Here is a 15396-nt window from a genome sequence, read left to right as displayed (position 1 = left end):
CTACCAGACCACCAGGGAAGTCTCACTTCTAATAAGCCAGGAACTGGGTCAAGGCCCTTTCAGCCTCATCTCACTTGCCCTCTGCTCTAGGAAAGCAGCCTGTTTGCACTTTGGTGCATGTGTCCCTCACGTTTCCACCTCTAGGCTCTGCTCCTGCTAATTCCTTCCACTAGGCACCCCTTCCCTTCCCCACCAGTCAGAGTCTCATGGCACCCCCCCTTCACAAGGCCAGGCAGTCTCTCAACTAGAAATGCGCATTTTTGTCCCTGCTGTCTGGGAAAGGAATGACACTCTGGGATTTTCTGCTCACACCCCGATCCCCCAGCTGAATGGCATCTTGCTCATTCCCTGTGTTGCCTTTCACCTAATCAATCAATCAACAAGCTAAGAAAAGTAGTTGGGGTGGGGGACGGGAGGCCACAGAATTGCGCAAATCCCAGGTAACTGATCCCATCAACTAAGTTTGGATTCATAGTCCAAGGCACATCACACACGTCAACCCTGAAAGTCGCATCTCCACCCTACAGAGTAGATCCTATTGCCATCCCATCCTGCCCAGGATCTGCCCCCGACCCCCAGCTGGTAAAGGATTGGAACCCCAGGCTGGCTAACACCAAGACCCACGTTCTTCCTATTCCATCACACTGCCTCTTACAGGTCTTTTCTGGGGGAAGAGGGAGCTGCCCCCAATTCAAATTCTCCCAGAAGGGAGATGATTCCTCTTTGCTTCTTCAGTCTCGTCCAAGCTGAACTCTGACCAGCCCCACCATTCAGCCAGCTGTTGGGCAGGTGGGGTGGGTGGGGGCTGAGGAGTCCCGGGCACTAACAACATTAATGGAAGTGACCAAGCACCTTCTTATAGGCACAAGGAGCTAGGAGGCACAGACGTCAAAAGCCTCTGGGAAGGACTTTCCTGGTAGTCCAGTGGTTTAGACTCCATGCTTCCAATGCAGGGGCACAGGTTCCATCCCTGATGAGGGAGCTGAGATCCCTCATGGCCAAAAAAATCTTCTGGGATAGAGCCCCACTGTATTACTTATTCCTGGGTCAGTCTGCAGCTTAGCAGCAGGAATTAGCCTGGAGGGAGAGGCTGCTGGGGGAGGAGGCTCATGCAGAAAGAGATGTTCACAGAGGGGAGGAAGGACCCCCTGACCTCGGCAGGCATCCCCGCCAGCCCCTCATCCTTAGCTGGGATGGGGAGAGGGGTTGATCCCAACTCAGTCTCTGAAATTTCTCTCTTGACTTCCTGTGTGTGCTCAGTTGCTGTCATGTCTGATTCCCTGCGACCCCCATGGACTGGGACCCCCCAGGCTCCTCTGTCCATGGGATTCTCCAGGCAAGAATACTGGAGTGGGTTTCCATTTCCTACTCCAGAGGATCTTCCCAACCCAGCGATTGAACCCGCGTCTCTTGCATCTCTTGTGTTAGAGGGTGGATTCTTTACCACTGCGCCACCTGGAAAGCCCTTGACTTCCTAGAACTCTGGAGAAATGCTACACTTCTCCCCTGGGCCCTTATCTTCACATCTCGGCCTGCGTTCCAGTCCCAGCCCCAAAGCTCCAGAACAGACATGCTGACATGAATTGCCAGGCACCGCATAGCCATCTGACAGCTTACCTGAACTCAGGTAGCCTGCAGGATAGATGTAGCACAATGCTGGCATCTGTTACACACACACACACAATTTAAACTGACCCTTCCCCATGCATTATCTTACTTGGTTTAAACCTCAGAACAGGGTCCTGGGAGGTGGGCAGGGCAGATGTCTTGAACCCATTTCTTAGATGAGGAACCTGAGATTCAAGGAAGGTAAGCAACTGAATCAAGGTCACACTGTCCAGAGCTAGTGACCATGTTACTGACAACCCCATAGCCATTCTCTGCCCAGATCAGCACTGAGCACTTTCCACTCATCTGACACTCATTCAGCCCCATGGGGGGAGATGTTTTCATCATCCCCATCTCACCATTTCACAGATGATGAAACACGCACTTAGAGTTGCTAGGTGATTTGGGGAAGCCACTTGGAGCCAAGCCTCAAACTGCCTGGCTCCATGGACCCTCCCCAGGGTGGGCCCCCTGAGTCCCCAGCACCTGTGACAGTGTGTGACCCACTAAGGAGCTAACTGAACGTCTGAAGCACGTTTGTCCACCGAGCTGTCCCCCATTTGCTTGATCTTGCTTCTCCTTCAGGACCGTCTCTGTCCTTCTGTCTCCTGACTCCTTACATGGCTCCAGCCAGACATTTGACATATCTCCCCCAGGAGTTCAGGGTCACGGAACCCCCAGCCCCCCTAAGGAGGCTGGAAAGACAATCTGCCACCTCCCTCCCCATACCTACCAGCTTTCAGGGATTTGTGGTTTGATGCAATGACACCCCTTGCCTCAGTTTCCCCACCTGTACCAGAGCTGTAGGCAAGCAGGCTGCTGGAAAAGAGGCCCTCTACCTCCTTCCACCCCAGGGGTTGCTGGGATCCTCTTTCTCTCGCAAGCCCCACAGAACCCCAGACATGCAGTGAGGGACCGGCAAGGGGAGAAACCAGGACAGGTATGAGGACTGGTCAGGCCCACCTCCAGAGTGTGCATTCCTAAACAGGGAAGATGCTAAACCTAAGGGCAGGGGTCTCTGGGGGAAAATCCCCCACAGGCTGAGGTTAGAAGGTCCCTTTGGAACATTGCCAACTCCAGCTGCCCCAACCCCAGGCATTAATCTGCCAACACCACTGAGAGTTCACTGGGCCTGCAGGCAAAGAAAGGGTGAAGATGCCACTCCTGCCAACCCCCAGCCAAGAGAGATGCTTCACTCGGGCACGCTGAGTTCTCTGGGCACACTCTTGTTTAAGTTTGCCAGCACTGTGAGGATTATGTCCACATCACAAAGAGTGAAGCAGAGGTCTCAGTGGCCTGCCCCTCGTCACATGGCTGTGGAGGGGGGGACCGGGGGGGTTGGTTGCTCAGTCATGTCTGACTCTTTGCAACCCCATGAACTGTAGCACCCAGGCTCCTCTGTCCATGGGACTTTCCAGGCCAGAATACTGGAGTGGGTAGCCATCTCCTTCTCCAGGGGATCTTCCCAACCCAGGGAAGGAAACTGGGTATCCCACACTGCAGGTGGATTCCTTACCATCTGAGCCACCGGGGAGCCCCAGTCACAGAGCTGGGACATGTCTCTAGTTAAACTAGAGACAAAGGCAAGACTTTTGGGGCCTGTGCCTGCATCTTGTTCTGAGAACAAAGCTGTTCCCTCACCAACATCTCCCAAGCCTTCCTTTTTTAAAGATTTGTATTTCCTTATTTTTGGCTGCGCTGGGTCTTCATTGCTTTGTGCAGGCTTTCTCTAGTGGCCTTGAGCAGGGACTACACTCTAGTTGCAGTTCACAGGCTTCTCATTACGGTGGCTTCTCTTGTTGCAGAGAACAGGCTCTAGAGTGTGGGCTCAGTAGTTGAGGCACATGGGCCTCTTTGTCCTATGGCAAGTAGAATCTTCTGGACCAGGGATCAAACCCATGTCCCCTGCATCGGCAGGCAGGTTCTTAACCACTGGACCACCAGGGACGTCCCCCAAGGCTTCCTTTGATAGAGGCTGGATGCCTTACACATTCCTCCTCCCCGCCAGCCTCTTACCTGTCCTGGAGTCCAAGAGCAGATGAGGTAGGCCCTGGGTTTAGAACCCTGGGCTTTAGGGGTCAATAACAGGACTGGAGGAGACTCCTGAGAGTCCCTTGGACTGCAAGGAGATCAAACCAGTCAATCCTAAAGGAAATCAACCCTGAATAGTCATTGGAAGGACTGAGGCTGAAGCTCCAATACTTTGGCCCCCTGATGTGAAGAGCTGACTCATTGGAAAAGACTCTGATGCTGGGAAAGGTTGAAGGCAGGAGGAGAAGGGGGCGGCCGAGGATGAGATGGCTGGATGGCATCACCGACTCAGTGGACGTGAGTTTGAGCAAACTCCAGGAGACAGTGAAGGACAGGAAACCCTGGTGTGCTGCCGTCCATGGGGTCGCAGAGAGTCAGACACAACTGAGCAACTGAACAACAGGTCACCTGGCTCAAGACCGCCAGCCGACATTCACCCCCATGCAGCACGTGTCTCTCTGCGCTTCCCACTGCCACCCTTCCAGTCCCCACTGCCTGCAGCCCCGAGGATGACCAGGAGACCACAGTGGGAGGAACAGCACTCCTGACGCCCAGCCTGGCTGTGACCTCTGCAGTGCCTGTCACCTAGCCCCCGCCGGCCTTCAGGTCCAGCGAGACCCGCTTCCCCTCCAAGTCACCCTGCCGTGCCCTCCGGCCAGGCCCCACCAGGCGCGCCGAGGATTCACCGATGTCAGAGCGCCACCTACTGTGCGGTGGGCACCCCGCACCCTGCCCAGGGCTCGCCGGGTTCACTTTTCCTCCAGGGCAGGTCAAACACCAGGAAGAGTCTCTACCCTGGCTGGGACTCGGTTCCAAAGAGCCCCAAATCCTACCTGCTGACGTTCTGCGCTGTGAAAGTATTCCTCCAGTCCCAGAGAGACCCTGGAACCTGGTGAGGGCGGTCCCCTCACAGTTCAAAAGCTTTGCCCCATCACGGGACTAGCGCTGCCCACAAAGCCCTGGCTTCATACTGCCTGTCAGACTTAAAGTGAGCTTTCCAGTAGTTTAATCAAATTGCATGATTTTGTGTCCATTGGTGAAAAGCAAATTTCCCAAATTAGCCACAATTTTGGTAAACCCTCTTTGTGTGCGCTCAGTCGTGTCCTCTTGATGACTCCATGGACTGAAGCCCACCAGGCTCCTCTGTCCATAGAATTTTCCAGGCAAGAACAGTGGAGTGACTTGATGTTGCACAAGAGCCTCAAACAATGAACAGTGTGTGGAGCCTGTGCTCCATCCCACCCCCACCTCCAAGCACAGTCCAGTGAGCACAGCGCATGGGCAGGGAGGTCAGGCAAATGTCCAGGTTTGAAGCCTTGCTCCATACCAGCTGTGTGACCTTGAAAAATTCACTTAACAAAGCTCTGGGGGTGACCTAATCGGGAAGGAAATCCAAAAAAGAGGGGATATATGTGTACACATGGCTGATTCACTTTGCCGCAGCAGAAACTAATACAACATTGTAAGGCAACTATACTCAAGTAAAAAAAAAAAAAATTTAAAGAAAGAAAAACTCACCTAGGCTTTCTGAGCCTCACTTTTCCCACCTGTAAGATGGGGTTGTAATGAGCATCGTATGAGATAACAAACGTGGCCTTCAGCAGTGCCAGCTACTTACCTGAGTCTCCATAACAGCCAGATTCGTCTTCCTCGTCTCCCGCAGGGACTCCACAGCACCTCAAGCCGGGTCTCTGCCGTTTTCTTGGTCTCGGAGCACATGTCACAGGCATGTTGCCTCTGTTTTCTGTGGACGTGTCCATCTACCCACCCCGGCGCCACACCAACGGCGAGTGTGTATTAACCAGCCACTGGACTGAATGTTCTTGGGCCAAACGGCCACACCTGTGGGCAGAGCCCATTCTTCAGTTCAGAGGTGAAACCAATCCAGCTTTCTAGTCCTGTCCAAACAAACACGCCCTGTCCCAGAGCCTCAGGCTTCTCCTCTTCTGAAGTGGTGTTGAAGCTCCTGACTTGCACATTGTGTTAGGACATAAAGAAGACGTATTTGAAGGCCCTGGTATAACACCCAGCAAGTAGAATAACAGGTAGAATGTATTATGTTGATTGCTGGGAGGCCCAGTTGGTTTTCAAAGCAATGTCAAAGGAGGGATTTCTCGGGTGATCCAGTGGTTGAGAATCTGCTTTCCAACGCAGGGGATGCACTTTTGATCTCCGGTCGGTGAACTAAGAGCCCACATACCACAGGGCAACGGAGACTTCGAGCCACAACTACTGAACCCATGCACTCTAGAGCCTGCTTGCCACAATGCAAGGTCCCATGTGCTGCAACTGACACAGCCAAAAATAAAATAAATAAATGAATTTTTTTTTAAAGCTACATCAAAGGGAAACAGGAAAAGGTGTGTCATCTCAATTGTGCACCAGAGACATCAGGGCAAGGAAGCCCAGGGCAAGCCAGACCTGCATGAGAAATGCTTGAAACAGGCAAAAATGAAAGCCCAGTCAGGGTCTCAATCAACAGCTGATCTACAGAGAAGACATCCCACAGGCCAGGAGCAACTGGGTGGGGGAGGCCTCTCTTTCCCCGAAGCTGGGGATGGGGAATGGGCCAGTGCAGTGGGGGAGGAGGGGGTGAACAGCCTCTTTATTAACACAATTATTTTATTTGCCAAAAGGTAATCATTGTAAGTGAGGTCAGCGGCTGGCCCGAGTTGCCATGGCAACAGAACCCGATCACTTTCAGCAGCAGCAAGGGCTGGAGGCTCCTGAGGAGCAAGTCCCCCAGGCCTCTCTTCTCTCCCCCAGAGAAGGGCTGAACTACACCTGCGGATGTCTGCTTTCCCCCTCCCAGCCCCAAGTGACAGACCAAGAGTCCTTGGGAAAACACCCCAGCCCAGGTTCACAGGGGGTCCATCTTACGGGGGAGGGACCTTGGCATCCATCATCCCTTTTCACCCCATAATAACCCTGCCACGAAGTGACTGAGCATTGCCTGACCATTTCACTGACCACTGTGGCTCAGGGGGGTTAGTGACCTGTCCACAGACACACAGAACTTGGAGGTTTCGGGGCCGGAGCCTGAAGCACTGCTCGCAGTTGCCCCAGAGCCAGGGGCTGTGAGATTGACAGGGAGGGACCGGACCGGGGTCTTGAATCACCACGAAACTGGTGTGCAGGAAAAGTTGCTAACGTAAAATCAGAGAGGCCTGGGTTTGAGTCCCAATCCCCGCCTCGCAGGCCACATTACCCACAGCAAAAATTACCTGAGCCTCCATTTACCCAAGGCAACCTGCATCTGTGACTTGTCAGACTCTGCAAATTCAAGCAATGACCAAGACATGTTTCTCCATCTGTAAAATGGGCCAATAAAGGCCTGTCCTGGGGACCCAGGCAAACTTGCCCCAGTGGACACAAATGTAAGCCTAGTTCTGTTGTTCTCGTTGTTTAGTCATTAAGTCAGGTTAGCGACTCTGCAACCCCGTGGATGGATGGTGGCCCACCAGGCTCCTGTCCATGAGGTTCTCCAGGCAAGAATACACGAGTTGCCATTTCCTTCTCCAGGGGATCCTCCCAACCCAGGGATCAAATCCGAGTCTCCTGCTTAGCAGGCAGATTCTTTACCACTGAGCTGCCAATTGACACCCTATTTTCATCCAAATCTCAAAGAGTGTTAACTCTGCAGACAAGAGTTAACACCAACTGCGAGCGGTGCTTCAGGCTCCGGCCCGAAACCTCCAAGTTGTGTGTGTCTGTGGACGGATCACTAACCCCCCTGAGCCCCAGTGGCCTGTGAAATGGTCAGGCGATGCACCCTGACCCCAAATCCTCCGGCCCTGAAGTCCAGGAGACACACAGCAGAGGCAGGGCCAAGGCCAGGTTCGGCCAAGCTGTTGGGGGTCCCCTTGGCTTGTGCCCATAAACAGCCTCTTGATGAAGGTAAAAGGAGAGGGTGAAAAAGCTGGCTTAAAACTCAACATTCAAAAAACGAAGATCATGGCATCTGGTCCCATCAGTTCATGGCAAATAGATGGGGAAACAATGGAAACAGTGACAGATTTTATTTTCTCGGTCTCCAAGATCACTGCAGCTGCTGAGTGCAGCCATGAAATTAAAAGACGCTCAGTCCTTGGAAGAAAAGCTATAACAAACCTAGACAGTGTATTAAAAAGCAGAGACATCACTTTGCCAACAAAGGCCTGTGTAGTCAAAGCCATGTTTTTTCCAGTAGTTACGTACAGATGTGAGAGTTGGACCATAAAGAAGGCTGAGCACTGAAGAACTGATGCTTTTGAACTGTGGTGTTAGAGAAGACTCTTGAGAGTCCCTTGAACTACAAGGAGATCAAACCAGTCAATCCTAAAGGAAATCAGTCTGAATATTCATTGGAAGGACTGATGCTGAAGCTGAAGCTCCAATACTTTGGCCACCTGACGCAAACAGCCAACTCATCGGAAAAGATTCTGCTGCTGGGAAAGATTGAGGGCAGAAAGAGAAGGGGACGAGATGGTTGGATGGCATCACCAACTCAATGACATGAGTTTGAGCGAGCTCTGGGAGATGCTGAAGGACAGGGAAGCCTGGCGTGCTGCAGTCCATGGGGTCGCAAAGAGTCGGACGCAACTGAGCAACTGAACAACAACCACATGGCATCTCCTGTGCCCTGGTAGAGAAGAGTGACACGGCACAAGAAAGTGAAAGTGTCAGACACTCGTCGTGTCCAGACTCTCTGACACCCCATGGACTACAGGCTGCCAGGCTCCTCCGACCGTGGAATTTTAAAGGCAAGAATACTGGAGGGGGTAGCCATTCCCTTCTCCAGGGGATCTTCCCGACCTAGGGATCACATCCAGGTCTCCTGCATTACAGACAGATTCTCTACTGTCTGAACCACCAAGGGACAACTGCAACCAGGAGGAATTCAGATGGGGTGGCAGAGGGGCTGACAGGTTCTCAGGGAGCATCTGGGCAGGCTTTGTGGGGAGAGGGGCAGTGAGACTTGAGCCGCTCTCCTAGAAGGTGGATGTGGGGATGAGAGCAGGAGGGAAGACATTTCTGGCAGTGGAAACTACCCCCAATAAAAGCCTTCAAAGTGTCAGGTGCAGCAGGGATTTGGGGGGAAGAGGGTTTGAGTAGGGATTGAGGGCAGGGTGAAGGAACTTCAAGGGACCCAGGAGGATGTAGGAGCCAGATTGGGGCAGATTGTGGATAGCTTTGACCTTGAGGCTAAGAAGTCTGCACTTTATCTTGGAGGCAACAAGAGCCATTAAAGTTTTCTGAGCTGGGACGGGAAAGATCTGATTTGCACTTTAGGATTACCCTTTGGAGAGGGAGTGGAGGCAAAAAGGCTATCGGAGGACTTCCCTGGGGATCCCGTGATTAAGAATCCACCTGCCAGTGCAGGGGACATGGGCTTGATCCTGGTCCAGGAAGATTCCACATGCCGTGGAGCAGCTAAGCCAGTGCTCCACAACAAAAGAAGCCACCCGAATGAGCTGCTGCTTGTCCAACTAGAGAAAGCCCAGTGCAGCCATAAACAAACAATTTTTATGGGAGCCACCTCCCTTCATCAACAAAAGCAACAGCTCATGGCCTGACTGGAGACCTTTTGTTGTTGTTGTTCAGTCGCTAAGTTGGATCCAATTCTTTGCAACCTCATGAACTGCGGCACCCCAGGCTCCCCTGTCCTTTACCATCTCCTGGAGTTTGCTCAGATTCATGCCCATTGAGTCAGTGGTGCTATCTGACCATCTCATCCTCGGCTGCATTCTTCTCCTTTTGCCTTCAGTCTTCCCCAGCATCAAGGTCTTTTCCAATGAGTTAGCTCTTTGCATCAGGTGGCCAAAGTATTGGAGCTTCAGCCTCAGTCCTTCCAATGACTATTCAGGGTTGATTTCCTTTAGGATTGACTGGTTTGATCTCTTTGCAATCCAAAGGACTCTCAAAAGTCTTCTCCAGCACCACAACTCGAAGAGATCAATTCTTGTAAGGAGACCTTACAAGCCCTTTTTTAACCACTGCACACAGGCCTCAAGCTGTGTGGGTTCCCAGCCCGAAGACAGGCGCTGGGGACAGTGAAACTCCAGGCGCTGGGGTTCCCACACAGGCCTCCTCAACAGGCCCCAACATTGCCTGGGGAGGTGTGTAAGACCTCCGAAAGGTGAAGGGGCAGGGGATCAGAAGGGGGCCGGGAGGGAGCCCCTTTCCTGAGGGTCTGCTCAGCCCTCGCCCTTCACACCAGGTCCTGGTGACCATGGGGGTAAGTGCCCTGAAACAATTATCTCTGTTCCAAAGCAGGACACCAAGGCCTGAGGTGGTTAGGAACAGCCCAGGAACCCCAGGGCCAGGATACAAGCCCAGGTGGGTCTGACCTCAAAGCTCCTCAGACCACAAGCAGGAAGAGAAACTGAGACGTCAAGGAAGCAAACCTCTCTCCCCCCGGGGAGGAGGACCACTCTGGCCCAGACACCAAGGGGCGGCGTCCTGGAGGCCCCGTCCCCCCGCCCCTGCCGTCTCTCCACCAGCCCCATCAGGGTCCCAGCCTCGCAGGACACATGCACACACACACTCATGCTTCGAGTTCTTAATGCATCAAAGACGTTCACAGAGATCACAGTTCACCCAACTTCCCAGTTTAGATTCACCAACCTCATCTGAGGATGCCAACCAGAGTCCCCGGCCTGTGCCAGGTGACGTGAAGTAAAGGCAGGAGAAGCAGAGGGGGTACCCAGGATGGGGTCCACGCCCCACCAGCCCTGAGGGACCACCCCGGGGTCGGGGGGACATGGCAGACAGAAGTTCTGAGGGAGGGGTGGGCCCCTGGACGGGGACAAAGACAGCAGGTTAGAGGGGGCTATCTGGGCCAGAGACAGAGGCAGGGCGAGAGGCGGAGAGGAATCAGACGGTTCTGGTTCACAGCTGAACCTGCAGTGAGGCCCAGGGTGCTGGCCACACACCAGCCCAGTAATAGCGCCAGTTCAGGCCTGAACTTGAATCAATGCATCTAAGGCTTGGCCGCAATCAGCCACAAGGAAGATTAGCAAAGACCAGGGAGGGAAAGAAGAGGGGGGTGCCTGGCCAAGGAATGATGTGCGTGGAATCTATCTTGGGGGGGAAAGGGGGTTCAGCACCCCTTCCCACAAGATATAGAGCGGGAAGTGGAGGTAGGAGGCAGACTGAGTTATGTCAGCTTGGAGGGCACAGATCTGACCCACTGAGGCTGAGTCAGACCCTAAAACTCTGCCTCCAATACGTCTCTCCCTCAACCTCAACAAGCTCAAGTGAGACACCGAGAAGAACTTACCAACCCCAGTGAGACCCCAGAATGCCTGAGCAGCTCAAACTGTTCACGCCATCCTTGGCAGGGGAGGGCAGTCTCAGCAGGGCATCTCTGGTGCCCCCATGGTCCCCTTCAGGCCAGGTTTTACCCGGGATGACCGAATGGGCTACATTCCCGCCCCACAAATGCCCTGGAGACAGAGTGGAAAGTAGGAGGCTACAAATGGAATCAGCTGCCCAGCATAACGTATTAGCATCTAGGCGAGATTAATCAAGCCCAGAAACCTCGAGCAGACCCCTAATTAGTTGCTGCTGATAACTATATTTGTCATGCTCTCCAATTATTCCACTGTAAATTTCAGAGTTTAATTGCACCTTGTTCTTCATTGAAGTGTCACTGTTTGCACATGCTCCCCTAATTCTTTAGCAAATTTGACAAAATTCAGCATTAAATATAGATTATCTTTAGATTTCCATAATTAACACAACCAAACTGTCTCAGGCCTAAATATTTCTCCCAGCACCATAAATCTGGCCTGTCCCCGGGACCCAGAGAGCTGCTCCCAGCTCCCCCGGCAGAGGCCGCAGTGAGAACACGCTTGCACATCCTTGTGCTTCATGGAGGGCACGCATCCAGGGACCGTCCCTCCCCCGAACGTGTGGGAGACCCCACTGGGGCTGCTTGCTGGGGCGTCTCAGCCGTGTCCCAGGGCTTAGAAGGCCAGTCCAGCATCCTGGCTGACCTCTGTCCCTGGCAGGTGGTGATTTTGTGTGTTAGTCGCTCGGTCGTGTCCTACTTGTTTCGACCCCATGGACTGTAGCCCACCAGGCTTCTCTGTCCATGGGATTCTCTAGGCAAGAATACTAGAGTGTGTTGCCGTTTCCTCCTCTAGGGGATCTTCCCAACCCAGGGATCGAACCCAGGTCTCCCACATTGTGGGCAGATTCTTTAATGTCTGAACCACCAGAGAAGCCCCCTGCAGCCCACTCCACACCATGAAAGCCAAAGGGCCCATGTGACCTTTATCCACATTATGGCAGGCATTGATTCTGCTAGGAAGGTGGCTCTGCTGGACAGGAACGCTCTCTGTGCCCACCCTCTCTCTGGCGTCCTCACTGACCAACCTTCTCTCCAGACTCACCAGGTGCACATGCGGTCGTTGTTCAGCTGCTAAGTCGTGTCCGGCCCTTTACAGCCCCGTGGACTGCAGCTCACCAGGCCCCTCTGTCCTTCACTGTCCCCCAGAGTTTGCTCAGGGGAATGCATGTCCATTCCACTCTAACATACTCACCTGGGGCTCTTAGTTCAGACCGGAGGGGAGGGAGGAATTCACACCCACACTCTCTACATCAGGCTGCAAATCTTTTCCACCAGTTCCCCCAAAACCCAATTTTTTGTTGGGGAACAACAAAACCAGCAAGGTGTCCCATTTCCAAGATGACAATGGGACAACAGGGATAGACGGGAGAGGACACGGATATCTATGCCCCCTCCAGAGCCCTCCCAGTCCATGGCCCCTGGGAACGGATCCCATTGGTTTATCCCAAGTAGGGCTTCCCAGGTGGCACTAGTGGTAAAGAACCTGCCTACCAATGCAGGAGATGTAGGAGATGTGGGTTCAATCCCTGGGTCAGGAAGATCCCCTGGAGGAGGACATGGCAACCCACTTCAGTATTCTTGCCGGGAGAATCCCATGGACAGAGGAGCCTGGCGGGCTACAGTCCATGGGGTCACACAGAGTCAGACACGACTGAAGTGACTTAGCACGCACATGCACACACCCCAAGTCAAGTCTGGCTGGTCCATGGGCAGCAGAACATCCAGAGTTCAACTTCCTGCCAAGCCCCATCCCCCATACTGCAGTCATGCAAGTGTGCGTGCGCGCACACACACACACACACACACACACACACACACACAGATGTGCACACAGATACAGTGACAAATGGACTCAGATACACAGAGACACGCCATTAACACCCAGGGACACACACATAGACACATATCACACACTGACATGTAAAGACAGACATACACAAACAGAAACACACCCACTCCTCTGCCCAAACCCAGAAGGTGGGGTCAGCCAGATAGGAGAATACTGACTCCCCAGAAACCAGGGGCGTATCTAGAATCTTGCTGCACTCAAGGGCCACTGGGCTAGGGGCTCCAGAAGACAGCTCCCCAGCCCTCATTCTCTTAAGAAGCCTCAGAGTATACTCGCTGCAAATTTGGAGGAAAATCCATGACCTTTAATGAGATTTGAGTTTTTGCCCCAATAAGGGGTGCTGAGCTGGGGGTGATGTAGGAGCTCTCTGGGTGCAGCGCGCTAGGAGGTGGGGACAGACACAGCTTACAGGGAAGAGAGGGACTGGGCAACCAGTGGCAGGGAGGCTTCAGGGCCAGCAGCCTCCGGGACAGGCCAAGACAGAGGACCAACAGATAGGAGATCAGGTTGCCACCCAACCCCACCCTGCTGGGCTGAGAGGGCCCCTGAGCCAACTCAGGTGTCTGCTGGGGTCAGGCTGCATTCTGGATCCAGGACTCTGGACTCTCAACCTCAGAAGGAAGGGCGGGGGGGTGCTGAGGTCCACCCAGATCAGAGGGGCTGCTCATGGCCAAGAAGAGCAGGAAGTGACAACAGAGGGTGGGGGTTGTACAGCCCACTCAAAGTCATTGGCTTTGGAGGGTGATGAGGGGCGGTTATTGAGCCTGGCTCCAAGCACCTGTTCTCATCATTCTGCAGAAAACCCTGCAAGAGACACAATGGCCCCCTTGCTCAGATGAGGAGAGTGAGGATCAGAGAAGTTGAAGAAATTGCTCACAGCCACCCAGGTGGCAAGTGCCCGAGGCAGCACCTGAACCGAGGTCTGCCAGGCCCTGAAGTCTGTGTTTCTTTCCCCTGTTCTGCTGGCAAGCAGCACCTCGCAGGCCATGAAGGTGCCACATCTTCACCTGTCTTCTCTTCCAGATACTTGGGCCATCTGGGTCAGAGCTTGGGTTCAGCCTCCAGGGTGACAGGAGCTCAGGGAATCTTCTCCACAACTCAACCCCAAATTACAAGACATCCCCAGGCACAAAAGAGAGGACATTTGTCAGCTGAAATCCTGTCTACCGTACCCCACTGGCTAAAGTTTGAGTTCCCTCCTTCCCTACTGAATAACAAAAGGGATCAGAAGCCATCAACCCAATCTTAATAGCATGTGCCTGAAGCCCCTGGCAATATCCTGCCTGAGTGGTCATCTGAGTGCTTGTATTCCTCCAGTGACAGGGAGCTCACTACCTACAAAGTACCCCCCACCCCCACCCCCCATTCACTCTTTGGAATCCTGTTAAGACTGAGCTGCTATCTGACTCCCTGGGCCTTCCACTGGGCCTATCCTGCCCTCTGGGTTATCAGTCAGCCCATGAAAAGCTCTTCTGTAATTGGAATACCACGCTCTGCCCCTGCCAGAAGGCATCTGGCCTTTCTCATTGTTTCCACAGCACAGAACGCTCAGAGGGCTCACTCCTTCCCTTTCTCTGGCTCTTTGCGTACAGGTAATCTTTTCTTTTTTTTTTTTTCAGGTCATCTTTTCAAGGGGGCCAGTCTCTGACCACACTATTCAAAGTGGCGCCTCTTCCAGACTGCACGCTCACCCCTCTCTTCCTGCTCCACTTCTTGCATAACACACTATATAATTTTACTTACTGATTTTTGCTGACTCCCACACTGCTGTATCCCCGGCTGACCCATACTAGATGCTCAATAAATACTTGTCCAATGACAGCACAAGCTAAGCCTCGGCAGTCTGTCCCCAGAGGACCTCTGCCGCGCCCTCTACTCCCATCCGAGCGGCAGGGCCATGCAGCTGGACAGACTCCCACTCCCAGGTCGCGGCAGGAGAGGCCAGAGCCCCGGGCCTTGCAGAGCCCAGAGCTCCCCAACTACCTCCCCATCAGCCTGGGCACTGATCCTGTCCATCAATACTGGCCTCCGGCAGCCACACTTGAATGCCCACCCCAATCGATAACCGGCGGCTGCCATCGATCAGCCCCACCGGGTGGAGCCAGAGGAGATGCAAAGAGAGGGACATCCCGTGTGTGGAGACGCAGCCCTGGAGAGGGAACAGCGGCAGGGACCCCCGGTGACAGCAGACAGGATGGAGAACATGGGGACACAGAGGCAGAGCGGAGGAGGAGAGGAGGCAGGAGACCCCCCCTTGAAGACCTAGCTCATGCCACGGGCATCTGCTTCCAAGCCCCAGCACACCCCCAGGAGAAAGCCAGTCTCAGTTCAGGTCAGTCGCTCAGTCGTGTCCAGCTCTTTGTGACCCCATGGACTGCAGCACACCAGGCCTCCCTGTCCATCACCAACTCCTGGAGTTTGTTCAACCTCATGTCCATTGAGTCGGTGATGCCATCCAACCATCTCATCCTCTGTCGTCCCCTTCTCCTCCCGCCTTCAACCTTTCCCAGCATCAGGGTCTTTTCCAATGAGTCAGCTCTTTGCATCAGGTGGCCAAAGTATTGGAGTTTCA

This window comes from Dama dama, chromosome 5, assembly GCF_033118175.1.
Source record: "Dama dama isolate Ldn47 chromosome 5, ASM3311817v1, whole genome shotgun sequence".
Lineage (NCBI taxonomy): Eukaryota > Metazoa > Chordata > Mammalia > Artiodactyla > Cervidae > Dama > Dama dama.
The sequence above is the reverse complement of the archived record's forward strand: the minus strand, read 5'-3'. Positions refer to the sequence as shown.